At 36.8% G+C, this 19,246-nt stretch overlaps 1 long non-coding RNA gene across 1 annotated transcript; it reads left to right on the top strand.

The window, feature by feature from the left end:
- Positions 1-586: 586 nt before the first annotated feature.
- On the top strand, positions 587-6,965 carry LOC104003831 (uncharacterized). The gene is made up of 3 exons (XR_676592.2): positions 587-651; positions 3,820-3,948; positions 5,978-6,965. It is a non-coding gene; the product is annotated as an uncharacterized LOC104003831 (long non-coding RNA).
- The last annotated feature ends 12,281 nt before the right edge of the window (positions 6,966-19,246 follow it).

Below are 19,246 nucleotides of genomic sequence, written 5' to 3'. Positions count from 1 at the left end.
AGCCATTATCACACCACTGAATGCCAGCCTGGGCAACAGAGCAAGACCCTGTCTCTAAAGAAAAACAAATCTGCTAATTGAATGTATAAATGAGAGAACTAGGTGAAGAATGATCTAGCAATAAAACCTGTAAAGCATAATTTTCCTGAAGATTTGATTTTGAAGAGATTAGGTTGATTTCAGGAAGAATTATTTTGCTCTAAAGGTGAACACATCTTCAACTAGCCACAGCAGGTTAAGGCATCTGTATCCCAGGCTATAATAATGAGGAAGCTACTAAGCCTACAACGTCAGAGAATGAAACACAAACCAACCATCTTCCTGAAATTCCAAACTAAAATTGGAGGTGAATTTAAGGAGAATTTTTGGTCTCTGATATGATTTGGCTGTGTCCCCAGTGAAATCTCAACTCAAATTGTGTCTCCCAGAATTCCCACGTGTTGTGGGAGGGAGCCAGGGGGAGGTAATTGAATTACGGGGGCTGGTCTTTCCGGTGCTATTCTCATAATAGTGAATAAGTCTCACGAGATCTGAAGGGTTTATCAGGGGTTTCCAGTTTTGCTTCTTCCTCATTTTCTCTTGCTGCCACCATATAAGAAGTGCCTTTCACCTTCCACCATGATTCTGAGGCCTCCCCATCCATGTGGAACTGTAAGTCCAATGAAACCTCTTTTTCTTCCCAGTCTCTGGTATGTGTTTATCAGCAGCGCGAAAACGGACTAATACAGTCTCCTTCAACTCTCTGTTGCCTAAAGAATTTAAGGTATGATTGCAATACCTTTGACAAATAGATTTCTTTTGTTTGAATTGACAATTTCCCTAATGACATGAAGAAAGAGAAAATACCTCAATTAAAAAGAAAAATATTCAAGGTTTATTTACCAGGTTCACGAAACACTTCCTATTTTTGTTTGCTTTCATCTATAAAATAAACTGGTATTAATCCATTTAATGATGAATACATCTAATAAAAAAAGAGGGTAGATGTTGCCAGTTCAAATTATACTTAATTTATGGCTCACGCCTGTAATCCCAGCACTTTGAGAGGCTGAGGTGGGTGGATCACTTGAGGTCTGGAGTTTGAGACCAGCCTGGCTAACATGGTAAACCCCGTCTCTACTAAAAATACAAAACTTAGCCAGGCATGGTGGCACACACCTGTATCCCAGCTACTCAGGAAGCTGAGGCAGGATAATTGCTTGAACTGGGAGGCGGAGGTTGCAGTGAGCAGAGATTATGCCATTGAACTCCAGCCTGGGCGACAGAGTGAGACTCTGTCTCAAAAAAATAAAAACCACGAAAAGAAAACCCCAACAAAAAACAACTTAATTTATATGAATAGGGATACATAGTATACCCATTTTTATAGGTAGACATCAATGAAATTATCAATTTTTTACTTGTGTTATATCATTTCACTTATTTTATATCTTTGGTCATTCTCACCAAAATTTAATCATTTTAATTTACCTTTTAAAACAATAAATGAACCTTAGTTTATAAAACAAGACATTTTCTGATAAATTATTTCTCCATAAAATAAACTTTGTTACTAACATATAGTATAATATAAGAGATTCAGCTTACATATATATGCTCCTTAATATTTTGGTCTCAATTATAACATTCCTTATATGTTAAACTGACAGATTCTTTTAATCCACCAGCAAATGTTTTCTTTGCCCACAGAAACTTAAATTGCAGGAAACTTCTTGCTCAGAATGAAGGATTAAGTAAATACGATTACTGTTGATCCTTACAGAAAACTCTGGTCATAAATATAATGCTGTACGATTTAGCATAATGTCAGATAATTTTCTACAATGTAATTTGCATTTCTGCATTGATTTCAAGAACTGAAATTCCAAAGAGTCTTATAAATTAAATGAACAAAGTCCTCTTAAGTTAACTGTATTTCAATCAAGTATTTGGACACAGCCTCCCTATCCTACAAACCGGGTCATTTGGCAAAGGCTGAGAGTGAGAATCCAATGTTTCTGTCACGACATTCAAAAATTTTCACCCGGATGTGGTGGCTTATGCCTGTGATTCCAGCACCTTGGGAGGCCCAGGCATAAGGATCTCTTGAGCCCAGGAGTTTGAGACCAGGCTGGGCAATATAGTGAGACCCTATTCCTACTAAAAATGGAAAAATTAGCCCAGTATGGTGGCATGCACCTGTAGTCCCAGTTACTCAGGAGGCTGAGGTGGGAGGATCACTTGAGCCCCAGGAAGTTGAGGCAGCAGTGAACTATGATCATTCCACTGAACTCTAGCCTGGGTGACAGAGAGAGACTCTATCTTGAAAAAAATCAAAAACTAAAAAATTTTCATTTGACACCAGAGTAAAAGGAAAGAATAAACTCTACTACACATTATTTGATAAAAGCTGTTGGATGAGGCCAGGCACGGTGGCTCATGCCTGTAATTCCAGCACATTGGGAGGCCGAGGTGGGTGAATCACTTGAGGCCAGGAGTTCAAGACCAGCCTGGCCAACACAACAAAATCCTGCCTCTACTAAAAATACAAAAATTATCCGGGCATGGTGGCGTGCACTTGTAATCCCAGCTACTCAGGAGGCTGAGGCAGAGAATCGATTGAGTTTGGGAGGCAGAGGTTGCAGTGAGCCGAGATCACCCCACTGCACTCCAGCCTGGGCAACAGTGACACTCTGTCTCAAAAAGAAAGCTGTTGGATGAAATTAGGCTTGCTGTTCCCTTGGCATGGTTTTTTACTCCCTGCATTCTTTCTATTTTCATCCTTATTCCATCGTTTGTTTCTGTTCTTCTCTTTTATGTATAAATATCCCCAAGTCATATCTTCCCTTTACAAACAGAATCAATAGTCCTAACAACTCAAAATACAGTGACAGCAACAACAAATTTCTCAAATCCATCTGAATCACGTGCTACATTCAGTCATCCTTCACCTTTTTTTCCACAACCTGTCTTTATCCTTCACTTCTCTCGTGAATAGTACAGGTCTTCTTGTTAGGAAGTAGGAATTAATGCTGTGATAGACACTGTGCTGGACCTCTGTTTCTGTTCTTCTCCTTTATGTATAAATATCCCCAAGTAATATCTTCAATTTACAAAGAGAATCAACAGTCCTAACAACTCAAAATACAAAAATACAATAACAGCAACAACAACTTTTTTTTTTTTTTTTTTGAAATGGAGTCTCGCTCTTGTCACCCAGGTTGGAGTGCAGTGGCGTGATCTCGGCTCACGGCAACCTCCGCCTCCTGGGCTCAAGCGATTCTCCTGCCTCAGACTCCTGAGTAGCTGGGATTACAGGTGCCTGCCACCATGCCTGGCTAATTTTTGTACTTTTAGTAGAGACGGGGTTTTGCCATGTTGGCCAGGCTGGTCTCCAACTCCTGACCTCGTGATCCGCCTGCCTCGGCCTCCCAAAGTGCTGGGATTACAGGCGTGAGCCACCGTGCCCAGCCAACAAATTTCTTAAATCCACCTGAATCACGTGCTACATTCACTCATCCTTCACCTTTTTTTCTACAACCTGTCTTTATCCTTGATTTCTCTTGTGAATCATACATGCCTTCTTGTTAGGAATTAGGACTTCATGCTGTGATAGACACTGTAGTGGCATCAGGGATGAATGTCTGTGCTCACTTTATCTATGGGTTCAATTCACTGTAATTAACATGCCATACCCTCTATTCAGCATGTGTTTACACAATATTTTTTGTAGTTCACCCCTCTTCTTTGCTCACTTCCTATTTTTAAGAGATGGGACCTTCTCATGTTGCTGGGATAGCTCTGACTCGTCTTCTGACTTTTTTTTTTATTTTTTTTTAGAAATGGAATCTTACTCTGTTGCCCAGGCCAGAGTGCATTGGCACCATCACAGCAAAGTGCAGCCTCAACCTCCTGGGCTTGGCTAAAGCAATCCTCCCACTTCAACCTCCTGAGTAGCTGGGACTGCAGGTGTGCACCACCACACCCAGATAATTTTTAAAATGTCTTGTATCAACAGGGTCTCACTATGTTGCCGAGGCTGGTCTTGAATTCCTTGCCTCAAGAGATCCTCCAACCTTGCCCTCCCAGGCATAAGCCACTACACAGGGATTTTCTGACTTTTTAAATGGTGTCACGTATTTTATATCCCACAGATTTTCATCTTCCGTTCTAACTCTTCTTGCTATCCCTCTGATGGCTCATTTTTTCCTCTGCGTTCAACTGTCACTCATAATAGCTGCCCTTGTACCACTGTCGTCAAGCCAAAGCTTCCCTAGTCTCTATACATGGCTTTTCTGAAAGGTTAAACACTATCAGGTCTCACTGGATATCTGAAGGCATCTCAAACTTGAAGTCAGTGGTGATTTTATGGGCTTTCTTGAACCATCTGAGCACATAGCACTCGCGGAATGATGTAGTTAGACACCGTGGTGACAATTCCCTGGCAGAAATGATCCCTCACAAATGAGAGAATATGAATTAGACCGAATGTTGAAGGAGAATTTCATTTTCCAACATTAAATCTAGACTCTATGATGTCCCAGGGAATGAAAAAATGTCAATGTGTGTGTGTGTGCGCATGTGTGTGTGTAGGTGCTTCCTGATTTTTACCTGACATTAGGAGTATCCATAAGAACCGTTAAATATCTTTGCACCATACCAAATACTTACAGCCTCCATGAAATTAACACAGTACAAGAAATTTTGAAAATCAGTACAAATGTGCTTATGAGTGATATATTCAGCAGATCATCAAAAGAAGTGTTCAAATTATTTTAAATTAAAGTTTAACATCAGTATTTCCCTTTTAATTAAAGTGGAATTTGAGAACAATTTCTATGCATGGAGTGTTTAGTCCATATTATTTTAAAAGTGTAAGATTTTATTTTCCTATTTAAGAGCACAAGCCAGTAGATGAGAGAGGGATTCTCATTAAAACACAAAATACACAACACTTGAGTATTTCTCTCTGATGAACTGATTTATGATTTACGCACGGTTCTCTTGGGTTTTATATTTCACAAGGATTCTTATTTGCTTTAAATAAATATCCTTTTGTAGAAAGTTTGATCCTGAAATGTCTGAGGTAATGCAACATATTTTTGATAAAATTGAATTCAGAGAAGAAAATTACAAAAGTATGTTATATTATAAAGTCCTTTAACTCTGATGGAACTGCAGCTGGCTTGATTCTTACACATCTACCTCCTGTCATCATATGATTGGCACTGAAACAGATACCACTTCTGTGCTTGGATGTTGACCTACATATCTGTGGGTCTGGTTATCAAGACATAGTACATAGACACAGGTCTAATAAGTCAGAATAGAGATGTATTTCTGGTTCTACTTGCAGGGAGCATGATTATAGGCATTAGGCCATTCAGGCTGCTACAGCACAAAACCACAGACTGTGTGACTTATAACCAGCAGACACTGATTGATCATGGTTTATGAGGCTGAGTCCAAATCAAGGCTTGGCAGATTCGATGTCTGGTGAGGACCTGCTTTCTGGTTCATAGACAGCGCCTTCTTGCTGTGTCCTCGCATGGTGGAAGGGGCGAGGGAACTCTCTGGGGTCCCTTTATAAGGGCACTGATCCCATTCATGAGGCCCCACCCTCATGACCTAACCACCCTCGCAAATACCTCACATCCTAATTCCATCACCTTGGGATTCGATTTCAACATAGGAATTTTAGAGGAAAATAGACATTTATACCCAGGGTGTCCAATCTTTTGGCTTCCCGAACAACATTGGGAGAAGAAGCATTATCTTGGGCCACATATAAAATACACTAACACTAAATATGGCTGATGATCTAAAAACAAATACAAAAAAATCTCATAATGCTTTAAGAAAGTTTATGAATTTGTGTTGGGCCACATTCAAAGCCATCCTGGGCCACACACATCCCATGGGCTGCGGGGCTGAACAAGCTTGATTTAGACCATACCATTATGTTTAACCTACATCCTCTCTCTTCTTCACTTTGCAGGAATGGGGACAAAGCTATTGAAAACTTCTTCTCAGGCTCACTTCGCCAACATCTGTGGCTGAATGTAGACATTCCCCCTTTTAGGCAAGTTTCTTTAAATTCATAGCAAGGTATGACCAAGAACATTAAAACAATGCTTCATTGCTTATGCCTGACGTTGAAGAGCAAAATTTACACCTGCTACACAGTTCAAGGTTTCCATGGCCTTAGTAGAGGTCATGAAATGTACAGTTTTAAAACTTATTGGAGTATCTTTATGGAACGATTTTAATGGACTAGAGTGACAATATTTTTATACAACATTGACCTCCCCTGCCCCAAATGATGTGAAAGACTGTGGCTGTATTAGAATTTAGTCTAGTAAGACCAATACCATTTCAGGGAGTTTTTTGTAGTTTTCCTCCATAAATACATTTTCCACATCAACTGCTCTGAGCTGAGTTGCTGGAACATTTTCAATTCTTTATAAGTACATATTTTGGCTGAGTTCAGAAACCTTGGACTAGGCACTGTCCTTTGAGTGAGACGTCAGGATTGAGGTAGCATAGGCACAAGACCAAATTTTAGTTCATGATGGAGTATTGCCAGCTTGTGAGCCTCTGGTGCTTTCAAGGAAGCACAGGTGATGGAAATCAAATAAAAACAGAGCCAGGAAAACATCTGGTGTGGAAAGTAGCTCATTGCATAAAATGCTAAAAACAAAAAGTTGAGAAAGTTAAGCCTCTTCTACTTTTTAAAAGAAAAATTTGACTCTACCAATCATAACCACAAGGAATGTTCTCCAGACTTGAATATTTTAAGTGAAAGATTAATATCCAGCCATTTATAAACCTCCAAATCCTTTCCCCAACTTTATTCATACCATTTTTTATTATAAACTTTCAAAAAATTCACTGATCTAGTTTGGAAAAATCATGTCCTTGAACTGTTGAACCATATTTGTAATCTGTTTCAATAAAAATATAGATATAATACTTAGAAAAACAGATTCTTTCTGGAATTGGAAGGTTAATGATGATTTCATCTATGTTTCTGTCTCCTAGTTCAACCATTTATCCAACATTCTACCGAATTATCCTCTTGCCTTTGTCTTCACAGCTGCAAAGACAGGAAATTCAATGCCTTGATGAAAACAAACCAGGATTCATAAGCTTTTACTGAAACATGACTAAAAATGTCAAACTATTAGAAAAAGTATATCCACATTCATTCAAGATGAAGAAAAACTCATCATAGCTTATCTTAGCCTGACTTAAATGATAGAAGTCATATTTGATTGCCATTTTAAATCATTTTACAGTTTTTAGCAAGGAGATTCCTTAAAGAACTAAAAGTAGACCTACGAATCAATCCAGCTATCCCACTCCTGGGTAACTACCCAAAGGCAAAAAGTCATCATATCAAAAAGACACATGCACATGCATGTTTATAGCAGCACAGTTCACAATTCCAAAAATGTGGAACCAACCTAAATGCCCATCAATCAAGGAATGGATAAAGAAAATGTATTTATACACCATGGAATACTACTCAGCCATAAAGAGGAACGAAATAATGGCCTTTCCGGCAATTTGGATGGAGCTGGAGGCCATTGTTCTAAATGAAGTAACTCATGAATGAAAAACCGAATATCATATGTTCTCGCTTATAAGTGGGAGCTAAGCTATGAGGACACAAAGGCATAATAATGATGCAATGGACTTTAGGAACTCGGGGGGAAGTGTGGTAGGAAGTGAGGGATAAAAGACTACTCCTTGGGTACAGTGCACACTGCTTGGGTGAGGGGAACACCAAAATCTCAGAAATCACCACTAAAGAATTTATCTATGTAACCAAAAACCACCTGTATCCCCAAAAACTATTGAAATAATAAAAAATATATTTTACAGTTTTCATATATATATATATATATATATATATATATATATGTGATCAATTTATGGTTACAAAGTAAACACAGGCCCCAACAGCTTTGTGTGTGTGTGAAATTTAAGTGATATATTACTGTGAAAGTATCTAACATTAAGTAGATGGCGATATGTTGAACTTTTGCTACCAGGCATGAAATAATCCATATTTGGTAAAGAATCAAGAGGGTTAAAGGAATTACCAGAGGAGTCATAAGAACTCACATTTCCTGCTTTAAAATTCTATAACCTTGGAATCCATGATGCTAGTTTTTGGCTCCCAAATTGGCAGAGATGTTTTTCTCTCACTCCTCCAATTTTTTCCCCTGATTATTGTTTTCCTCATAGAGATATTTATTACCACTTTAAGAAACACGTTTGTTGTTATTAGTTGCTCGCCTGCATTATTCAGTATAATCAGAACAAAATATACTTTACATTTTTAGATTCAGCTGAACTGCTGCTCCACTGTGGGAACCAAGATTATTAAAAAACAAATTTGTCTGTACCTCAAAACCCTGCTTTCTACCTTTTTTTTTAACTGTCCAATTTTAAAATTGTGGTACGCAATTAACAAAACATAGAGCATTTTTTTTTTTTTTTTTTTTTTTTTTTGAGACGGAGTCTTGCTCTGTCGCCCAGGCTGGAGTGCAGTGGTGCGATCTCGGCTCCCTGCAAGCTCCGCCTCCTGGGTTCATGCCATTCTCCTGCGTCAGCCTCCCAAGTAGCTGGGACTACAGGCGCCCGCCACCACACCCGGCTAATTTTTTGTGTGTTTTTAGTAGAGACGGAGTTTCACTGTGTTAGCTAGGATGGTCTCAATCTCCTGACCTTGTGATCCACCCGCCTCGGCCTCCCAAAGTGCTCGGATTACAGGCATGAGCCACCGCACCAGCTCAAAACATATAGCATTTAACAAAACATATATAATTTCGAATTTTTACCATTTTAAAGTATATATTTTAGTGGCATTTGGTACACTCATCATCATAATGTGTAACCATCCTCTCCTTTTTTTTTTTTTGGTTTTGTTTTGTTTTGTTTTGGAGGCAGGGTCTCACTCTGTCACCCAGGCTGGAATGCAGTGGCATGATCATGGCTCACTGCAGCCTTGACCTCCTGGGCTCAAGCGATTATCCCCCCTTGGCCTCCCAAGTATCTGAGACTACAGGAATGAGCCACCACCCCGGATAATTTGTAAATTTTTTTGTAGAGATGGGGTTTTACCCCATTGCCCAGGCTGGTCTTGACCTCCTGGGCTCAAGTGACCCTACCACCTCAGCCTCCCAAAGTGTTGGGATTACAGGTGCGAGCCACCACTCCCAGCCTAAATGGAAATCTTATACCTATGAAGCAGTGACTCCTCATTCTCCTATTGCCTAAAATACTGGCAACCACTAATCTGCATTTGGTCTCTAAAGATTTTCTTATTCTGGACACCTCATATAAATGGAATCCTGTAATATGTAGCATTATGTGTCTGCTTTTATCCACAGAGCATGATATGCTCAAGGTTTATCCATGTAGTAGCCTGTGTCAGAGCTTCATACTTTTTCATGGTTGAACAAAATCCTATTATATGGATAGATCACATTTTGTTTATTGATTCATCAGTTGATAGGCATTTGGGTTGTTCCTCCTTTTCACTATGGTGACTAGTAATTCTATAAAAATCATGTATATGCATTGGTTTAAAAATGTGTTTGTACTTCTTGTGGGTATATACTTATGATTGACATTACTGGATCTTTCTTCTACAAAATTTTCAGATACTACATTTTAAAATTTCAACATGCCCTGCAAGAATGGCCATAATCAAAAAATAAAAAAATATGATGTTGGTGTTGATACAGTGAAAAGTGAACACTTCTACACTGCTAGTGGGAATGTAAACTAGTACAACCACTATGGAAAACAGTGTGGAGATTCCTTATAGAACTAAAAGTAGGACTACCATTTGACCCACCAATCCCACTACTGGGTAACCATCCGGAGGAAAAGAAAAACATACTTGCACACGCATATTTACAGCAGCACAATTTGCAATTGCATAAATGTGGAACCAGCCCAAATGCCCATCAATCAATGAGTGGATAAAGAAACTGTGGTGTACATATACAATGGGATGCTACTGAGCCATAAAAAGAATAAATTAATGGCATTCACAGCAACCTGGTTGGGATTGGAGACTATTAGTCTAAGTGAAGTAACTCAGGAATGGAAAACCAAACATTGCATGTTCTCACTCATAAGTGGGAGCTAAGCTATCAGGATGCAAAGGCATAAGAGTGATACAATGGACTTTGGGGATGTGGAGGGAAAGAGTGGGAACGGGATGAGAAATAAAAGGCTACAAATTGGTTTCACTGTATACTGCTCCAGTGATGGATGCACCAAAATCTCACAAATCACCACTGAAGAACTTACTCATGTAACCAAATACCACCTGTCCCCCAAAACCTATGGGAAAAATATTTCAGTATGCATAATAGGATTTCAACACACATAAATATGATTTTAACAAAGACATATAACCACACAATTTTAGTAATATTCTTTCTAGCTATCAAATGACTGGTATGCATTAAAATAAATATTTTATATCAAGCCATCTATACAGAAGAAGGAAGTTTAAAAATGTGAGTGACAGTTTGATGTAGAGATCTATTTGATATAATCAATTTCTTCCAATTATACATTGCAACATTGGAGCCAAGTCAAGTTAAAGTTCACTTCAATATATGAAGGAGAGTCCATTAAAAATGATCCAAGAATTCACAGGCACTTTAAAACAATTTGAAAGTGAATTCCATGGCAAACGTGGTGTTAATGACAATGACCACTTTCTTATCTCTGTAGCAAGTATGATGTACGTGTCTTCAGAAATCTGTATCTGAAATATAATTACTACAACACTGAGAGTATTGCAAGATTGAAGAAATTGTGTGTAGGTTGATAAATTCATTAAAATATCTACAGTTCTAACTTAGGACACCTTTCCCCCTCCCAAAAAGGGTACTGACTCAGTGTAAATGCTTAGGAGAAGTGTTCACTGAACTAAAGTTAATCGAGTTATGTCTTCCAATGAAAATCTCAAGTTCAAGTTAAAAAAACAAAAAAAACCAACCTCAGGAATAAATGAAGATAAAGAACTTAGCCTAAAAACACCTGCAGAAAGCACTTTGGTGTCAGCCTTAGAGATGAGTCTTGCATACAGGACAATATAAATTAGGAAACAAGGCAATGTAAGTAGTGTCAAACTGGTCTGAGCTCTCTGTTGTTCCAGCCAGCACATTTGTTTGCATAACAGACCAGAGTGACAGGGTAGAGTAATTACTGCAATCCGTCTCTGAGCCCATTAATCTGAGCTGAACTGTAGGGAGTAAATGAAACAGAAAGAAACCCAGTGGAGAAATCTTTCTTTTGTTTGTGTAAAATCTCAAATCGAGTTTTTATCTTGAAATTCCAATTTATAATTTATCTTTCTGTTCCCTGACGATCAACAATGAAAATACTAGGTGAAAATCTGGGATTGGCAGGCATTTCCAGACACTTGGTGGAAGTTGGTTAATGAACAGTTGGTGGAAATGTGACATCAATCTGATCCGGGTCTGCTACCTCTAATGACTGCAGAGTCCTAATCAGTTGCCATTTTCTTACACAAGAATTGGAGCTCCTGTAGTCGCCCTGTTGTGCTATCAAATAATAGATCTTATTCATTCCTTCTAATTCTATTTTTGTATCTATTAACCATCCCCACTTCCCCACTGCCTCATTACCCTTCCTCTGCTAACCATCCTTCTACTCTCTGTCTCCATGACTTCAATTGTTTTAATTTTTAGCTTTCACAAATACGTGAAACATGTGAAGTTTGTCTTTCTGTGCCTGGCTTATTTCACTTAACATAATCTACTCCAGTTCCATCCATGTTGTTGCAAATGACAGGATCTCATTCTCTTTTATGTCAGAATAGTACTCCCTTATGTATATGTAGCACATTTTCTTTATTCATTCATCTATTGATGGACACTGAGGTTGCTTCCAAATCTTCACTATTGTGAACATGCTGCAGCAAACATGGGAGTGCAGCTATCTCTTCAGTAACTGATTTGCTTATTTTGGGGTGTATACTGAGCAGTGGGATTCCTGGGTCATATGTGGCCATAAAAATAAAAAATAAAAAGAATTGAAACTAATGGTTTGCAGAAAATCACCAAAGTTTTAACTTTTTTTTCCTTTTAATATTTTATTCTTTAGTTATTTTATTTGGGTTTTTCTCTTTCTATTCATTGCTCTCATAAAGACTATTGAACTTGGATGGGATTTGTAATTTAAGATCTATTTTGAATTAAATGAAAATGAACACAGTACACAACATTACAATTTGTGGTGCACAGAAAGAGAAAGAAAAAATACATCACCAAATACCTATATTAAAAAAGAAGGAAGGTCTCAAATAAAGGATCTGAGCTTCTACTTCAAAAATCAGTGAAATGAGAGCAAGTTAAATCCAAAATAAAGGGAAGGAAAGAAATAATAAAGGTAAGAACAGAAATCAATGAGAGAAAGAGCAATTAAACAATAGAGAAAACCAATTAAACCAAAAGCTGGTTTTTTGAAAGTTCAATAAAATTGATACATTTCTAACTATTCTATTTGAGGAAAAAAGACATGAAAAAATAGGGAACATTGACAAAACTCACACAGGAAGAAAAAAAAGATAGTTTATATAGCCCTATGTATATTCAACAAATGGAATTTGCAGTAAAAAGTACCCCAAAGAAATTTTTAGGAAGAAATGGCTTATTAGGTGGAACTTTAAAAAATTGGGGAAAATAATACTGAGTATATGCAAAATCAAATGGAAAGAAAAGATTAAAAAAAGGGTTTCCAACTCATTTTAAGAGGCTAGTATAATAATAATAAAGATTATAATGAGTAAACTATAGCTTCATATCCCTAGTGAACATAGGTGCAAAAATCCTTAACAAAATACTAGTAACTAGAATTCAGCAATGTATAATAATGACCATCTATTTTGGTTAAGTGGGCTTTATTGTTGAAATATAAGGTTGCACTCAGTAATACGCCAGTTTAAGTCCACATATGAACAGAATAAGAGGAAATATTTACATGATAATAGTAAGAATCACTGGCTAAAAATAATTGAAGCAGAAAAGACACATGCCAACATTTCAATATAAGAGCAAAAACTATAACTTTTCTATAGGAAATTATCATTTCTTGTAAGAAAAATTATTTGTGACCTTTGATTAGGAAAATATCTCCTAAGTGGGACACAAAAAAGATGGACCATAAAGGAAAATAATAATAGATTGTATTTCATTAAGATTTAGAAAACATTTTTTTTAAAGATACTATTAAGGGTATGGTAAGTTAACCCACAAATTGGAGGAAAAAGCTTACAATATAAATAACAGATAAAGTGACAAAGACTTCTGTTTTTTTTTTTACCAGAATATATATATTTAAAAAACTCTTACAAATAAACAATAAGAAGAAAAGCAAAACAATTAAAATAAATGAAATGGCTAAATGATATAACCAGACATTTTATCCAAGAAAATATTCAAATGACCAATACACACATGAAGTGTAATCAATATCATTAGTTATTAAGAAGAGCACATTAAAACAATGAGTGACCACTACACACGTATTGGAGTGGCTAAAATTAAAAAGACTGACCATATTAAGTGTTGGTGAAAGTGTGGAACAGTTAGAACTCACACATGCAATTTGTAAATGTAATATTAGGAAGCCACTTTGGGAAAGATATTTGACATTTTTCAGTAAAGTTCAATATACACTTGACATATCACACTGCAGTGCCTCTTCTATTTATTTATCCAAGATAAATAAAAATATACTTCTACTCAAAGACCAGCACATGAATGTTCAGGTCAGTTGAAGCCATATTAAGGAGGAACTGGAAAAAATCCAAATGTCCATCAACTAATGACTACATCCATAAGATGAAATCCTCTTCAATGATAAAAAGAACAAACTACTCATATCCACGCCAATATGGATCACACGCAAAAACATTATGCTAAGTGAAAGATACCAGGCAGGCAGAAGAGAATGATTCATTTCATGAATATGAGATCCTTGACAAACAAAAGCTAGTGACTTGGGACTCAGGAATTGTTGCAGACTAGGAGGGAGTTGTGGTAATCGACAGCCATGGGACATATACAATACATTTATTTATTCATTTACTTTTGAGATAGGGTCTTTCTCTGTCACCCACGCTGTAGTGCAGTGGTGTGATCATGGCTCACTACAGGCTTGATCTCCTGGGCTCAAACAGTTCTCCCACCTCAGCCTCCCAAATAGCTGGGACTATAAGTGTGTGCCACCATGCATGGCTAACTTTTTTATTTTTTGTAGAGTTGGAGTCTCAATTTGCTGTCCAGGCTCAATTTGTTGTGGGCCCAAGTGACCCTCCTGCATCAGCTTCCCAAGGTGCTGAGATTATAGGTGTGAGCCACTGCACTGGGCCCACACCATATTTTTGACTGATGGAAATGGCCTATACCTTGGCTGTGATGATTTTTACATGTATACACGTATTTCTCAGAATCTATCAAATTCTACATTTTTAAATGTGAATTTTAAACTTGGATATTATTGTATATGAATTACTCATGAATGAAAATAACTATTATTAATTCTTAAAGACCACAGTTCAGCATTCATGCATGCCCAAGGATGATGATGATGATGAAGAAGTCAACCTGCTCAGAATTCTTGGAGATACCAACTCACCTACCCTTCTTCAAGCAGGTCCACACTGAACCCAGAGGGACATCCTGGTTTCCCTTTCCTTAGAAAGTCCAGTGGCTATTTGAAAAAACATGCAGACTTGGAAACCAAGGGATTTTATGAACATCCTCAGTTTAATGAACTGCATAGAAGGCAAATCTTATTTCCTCTGTTATGGAAAAAGAGATATCACAATTTCCCTGAGACCCTGGATTCTAGCTGTAGTGTGATGTAACAAGGATAAATTCATCTTGAGTGGATGAAGAACAAAATTGGGTAGAAATTCAGGTCTCTATCAGACAGATAAATGTCACTAAAACCCCATTTTATAAATGAGAAAAAAAATTATCTCCTGTCTTATTACATCTTTGACCCCACAGTTTTCATCTCCTTCTTTTCTCCTCAGCTGCATGGCCAATGTCTGTGTGTTGGGTGTTTTTTTTTTTATATTAAGAAATCGTGCTCAATTTTTCTCTTTAAACTCTAGATGAAACAAAAAAAAAAAAGAGAGAGAAGAAGATGTTAGGTTGGCATGCTGTTCAGATGAAAGAGTTCTTTTTATGTTGAACTAAATGGCTTTTAGAAATTAAACCTGATTGGCAAGCGACATAAAAAGGGAATTAGAAAGTATTCCAACAAAATGTCAACAGGATTGGCAGTTTCAAAAAAATTGTTTCAGTCTGGATTTGATCAACAAGATGAGAAATAGAAACATAAAATTATAAGTGGTTATGATTTTTGGAATTCTTTGCAAACACATAAATGGGTTAAAGAAATCTAGTAATTGAAACATGGTGTTAAATTCAGTAGGGAATTTTCTGCATCTGTATTCCAATCCTAGCCTTCATTTTCATTGCTATTATTGAACAACACAAGTCCGGATACCAAATTTTGTAAATAATAATAATAATATGTATAATAATGGGTTTTAGAGCCTTTTTGGAATTAAATATAAGATGTAACATCTATCTTCCCTCATCCATTTCGTACTTAAAGAAATAAAATTAACATTAACTGAATTCATGAAATGTACCTCAGTCATTATGTGAAATTTGGTTAAAGGGTGCAGTATAGAATACATAACACTCATTAAAAAATGATCCTCTAGGATCTTGTTCCTATCTGGAACAGATTGCTTCCTGTAAAATAAGTGCAGACGAGACGGTTTAAGAGGTTATGAAAATTAAGAGACCTCAGCTTGCTGCAATGAAATCACGGTAAAGAAATAAGATAGGCTTTCTCTCTTGCACCCCTGCCAAAGCTCAACTCTCATTCAAAGAAAGGTAGCTTAAATGATAGCTTACAGTAGATAGCAGTGAACGCAAGGATTGGAAAGAAAAAATACATTGCATTTTGCTTGTTCAAGTTTGCAAAGAAAAGATAAGGCCAGTGAAGAAGCAGAAAGAGATAACACCAAGAAAAGCTGGTCATAGGAATAAAAGACTCCTTGAAAATGCTGTTCCATTGAGAGAAAAAGGAAATCTGAGACCAAAAAATAAAAAATAAACCCTACAAACCAAAGAACGATATCAAATGAGCATCCACTATCAAATATCACCTGCTGAACACAGTCTCCCTCTAACGAAAAAGTGGCAAGAACTTATTAGAAAAGTGATACTCCATTATAAGAAACTTACTATCAAACAAATAGAAATCTGGATGTGAGAATCGAGTATAAACATCCAAATCATGATTTTTGAGTCAGGGTTTTGTGTGTCACATGGACGCTCATTCTGCAAACTGAAACAAACAAACCAACAAACAAAAACAGATTTCTTAGCTGGGCAGTTCAAACACAGCAGTTCAAAATGAGACAGGCTCCGGTCTGCGTTGCTGCTAGCTGAGGTCAGGGGGCTAAGTTGTTGCAAAGGGGTGAAAGGAAAAATGCCAATATAAAAGCTTGCAGGAAACCTTCTATAAATTAAAAGAGAAAGGAAGCCCTTCTTCTGCCCTCTTCTTTGTTTTTCCTTTCCCTATTGTGGGACTGGAATACAGATAATTCCAACTCAAACTGTGGATGAAGGATTTCCATTTCTGGTAAGCACTTTCAGCTTTATTCTAATTTTCTTGTGTGTATGCATTCTTCCTCTTTGTATAGCAGTTATTAACAGCCGGAGAGACAAATTTGGCTGTGAGCTAAGAGTGGTTTGGACATTTTAACATGTAAAATGTAAAACAAACAAAACAAACAAAACTACCAGCTAGTCCTTCAGAGAGAACAATAGCTTGCCAAGTTGAGGGCATTACATCTATCGAAATTTCTAAACTATTTACTCTCTGGCTCTTTAAAGAAAAAAATTGCTACCTTATTCCTAAATATATAGCAAATATTTATAAGAAAGGAAAGTAGCTTATGGTTTTCCCTTTTCATTTTTCCAACAATACCTGGAATAATATTCATAATAAGCTAAGCACTTGATAAACTAAATCATGCAACCACTTTTATTAAACACCTCTTGTGCCAAGTATACTTTGACTTTGTGTCTTTGGACAATTCCACCCACCAGTGTCAATTCTCTACCAAAACCAACCAAAACAAAACAAAACAAAAACCTCCATTGGCCATTTCGTTCATATGGGTACAATATATCTAAAACAGTTTATTTGATATTGAAAAGTCACCATTTTTAAGAGATGGTAAAAGGATACTATTGTTTAATGTTTCCACAGCAATTCTTCCAAATAAAAGCCTTTGTTTATTTGAGTGGCTTAGTTGAAATTGGTGTTAAAAAGTGAATGAAAATGTTACCACTTGCTTACCTGTTATAAAAATTCCCAGCAAAACTGAAGTCATACTAGAAAGAAGTGGCAGGATCAGAGATAGATGAATACTATTAATTTTTGATGAGACATAAAATAAAAAGGTATGAATGTGTGTCATATTCACAGATTTCATCAAGAAACAACTGCTAGATATGTTCGGTGTATTTTCAAGGCTGGCAAATGTAAGTTACTATGAAGGAAGCATTACTTTAAAAATTATCTTATTTTTGTGCTAAATGTTGGAATCACTGGATTATTTTCAATAAATTTTACATAAAATATTTTCAGATAACAGAAGAGAAAAATGTAACCTGTAATTAGTAAATTAATGAAATGTTTTCAAGTACATATGCATATAGCAGCGGTCCTTGATATCTTTTATTGGGTAATATAATTTTAAAATATAATAATTTGAAAACATTCTCTCATAGCTATCATGCTATGTTTTATCAAATCATTTGATTATGTCCATTATAGTTTGTTGAAATTTCCTTGGTGTCAGACAAAATATCGTAGCTGTAATGCTGTAGTTTCTCTCAACCTCTTGGCAGAAAAAAGCAAATTAGAGTGTTATGTATGAAAACATGCAAACAAAAAAAAAAGAAAACAGAACTTTGAAAGTTAAGTAAATATTAACTTCAGTAAAGTCATTTTCTCCCCAAATAGTGAACATGGATGGTAGAAATAATATAAAATTTATATTCATTATGTTATTTTATGACTTCGACCCCCATTGTGAGGTGCATGTTTGTGAGTATACAAAACAGGGCAGTATTGAACATTACTTATGGACTTTAAAATCTTGGTATATTGTCAATTGCCACTATTTTTGTTTTTCTTGTTGCTTTATTCCTATTATTAAATAAATAGGATACTAATTCATAGTAAGAAAATGATTCATGGCCAATTCTGTTGTAATCCTCTATGGCAAGACCTGAATCTGGCAAGAGATTAAAATCACTAATCTCCGAATTGATCCAAAACATTGACAAATGGTAATAAAATGAGGTTTCCCAACCACAGCATTCACTTGTCAAATTAGTCTTTTATACTATCAGCCTTATTTTTAATTTCTCCAATTTACATATTTAGTTCTCTTCATAGAAATTCTACTGAATGGTAGTAAAAACCATCAATTATGTGTCTGCCCCTTTGGGAGCTGAGTTTTCAAGACATTCTCATCTCTTATGTGGAGATTGGGACACACCAGCGTACAATGGCTATCCTATGACAGCAGTTTCCTGTTGGCATCATTGAAGGAGAAGAACACCAAGTTACTTCCCAATGCTCTTAGCCTCTAACACTTTTAGGAAATGAACTTGCCCTTGTATGAGCCCATGCCTCCAGGTGAGTTCCCAAGGACCCCTGCCTCCTGGTACCATTTGCCATGCCTTCTGTACAGCCAGCCCTCCCTGACTGTACTAAAATAAGGTAGAGGTGATGTGATAGATGGCATTTCTGAAATTGGATTATAAAAAACCTTGCAATTGTCCTCTTCTCTGTATGTGTACGTGTGCCTCTCTTTCTCTCTGTGTTTTTCTCTGTGTCTGTCTGTCTCTTTCCCTCTCTATCTTTCTCTCTTTCTTTCTCTGTCTCTCCTTTCTCTTTTTCTCTCTCATCTCTCTCTCCCTCTCTCTGTCCCCTCCTCTCTCTCTCTGTCTCTTTCTCTCTCCCTTTCTGTCACTCTCCCTCTCTTTCTCTGTCTCTCTCTTGCCCTCTCTCTCCTTGTGTATCTTCCCCACCATCTCTCTTTCTTTCTCTCTCTTTATTAGGCTCTGTTTCTCCATCTCTCTCTGCCTCTCTCTCTCTC

This window comes from Pan troglodytes, chromosome X (genome assembly GCF_028858775.2).
Source record: "Pan troglodytes isolate AG18354 chromosome X, NHGRI_mPanTro3-v2.0_pri, whole genome shotgun sequence".
Taxonomy (NCBI): Eukaryota; Metazoa; Chordata; class Mammalia; order Primates; family Hominidae; genus Pan; species Pan troglodytes.
This window is presented reverse-complemented; position numbering and strand designations above follow the sequence as displayed.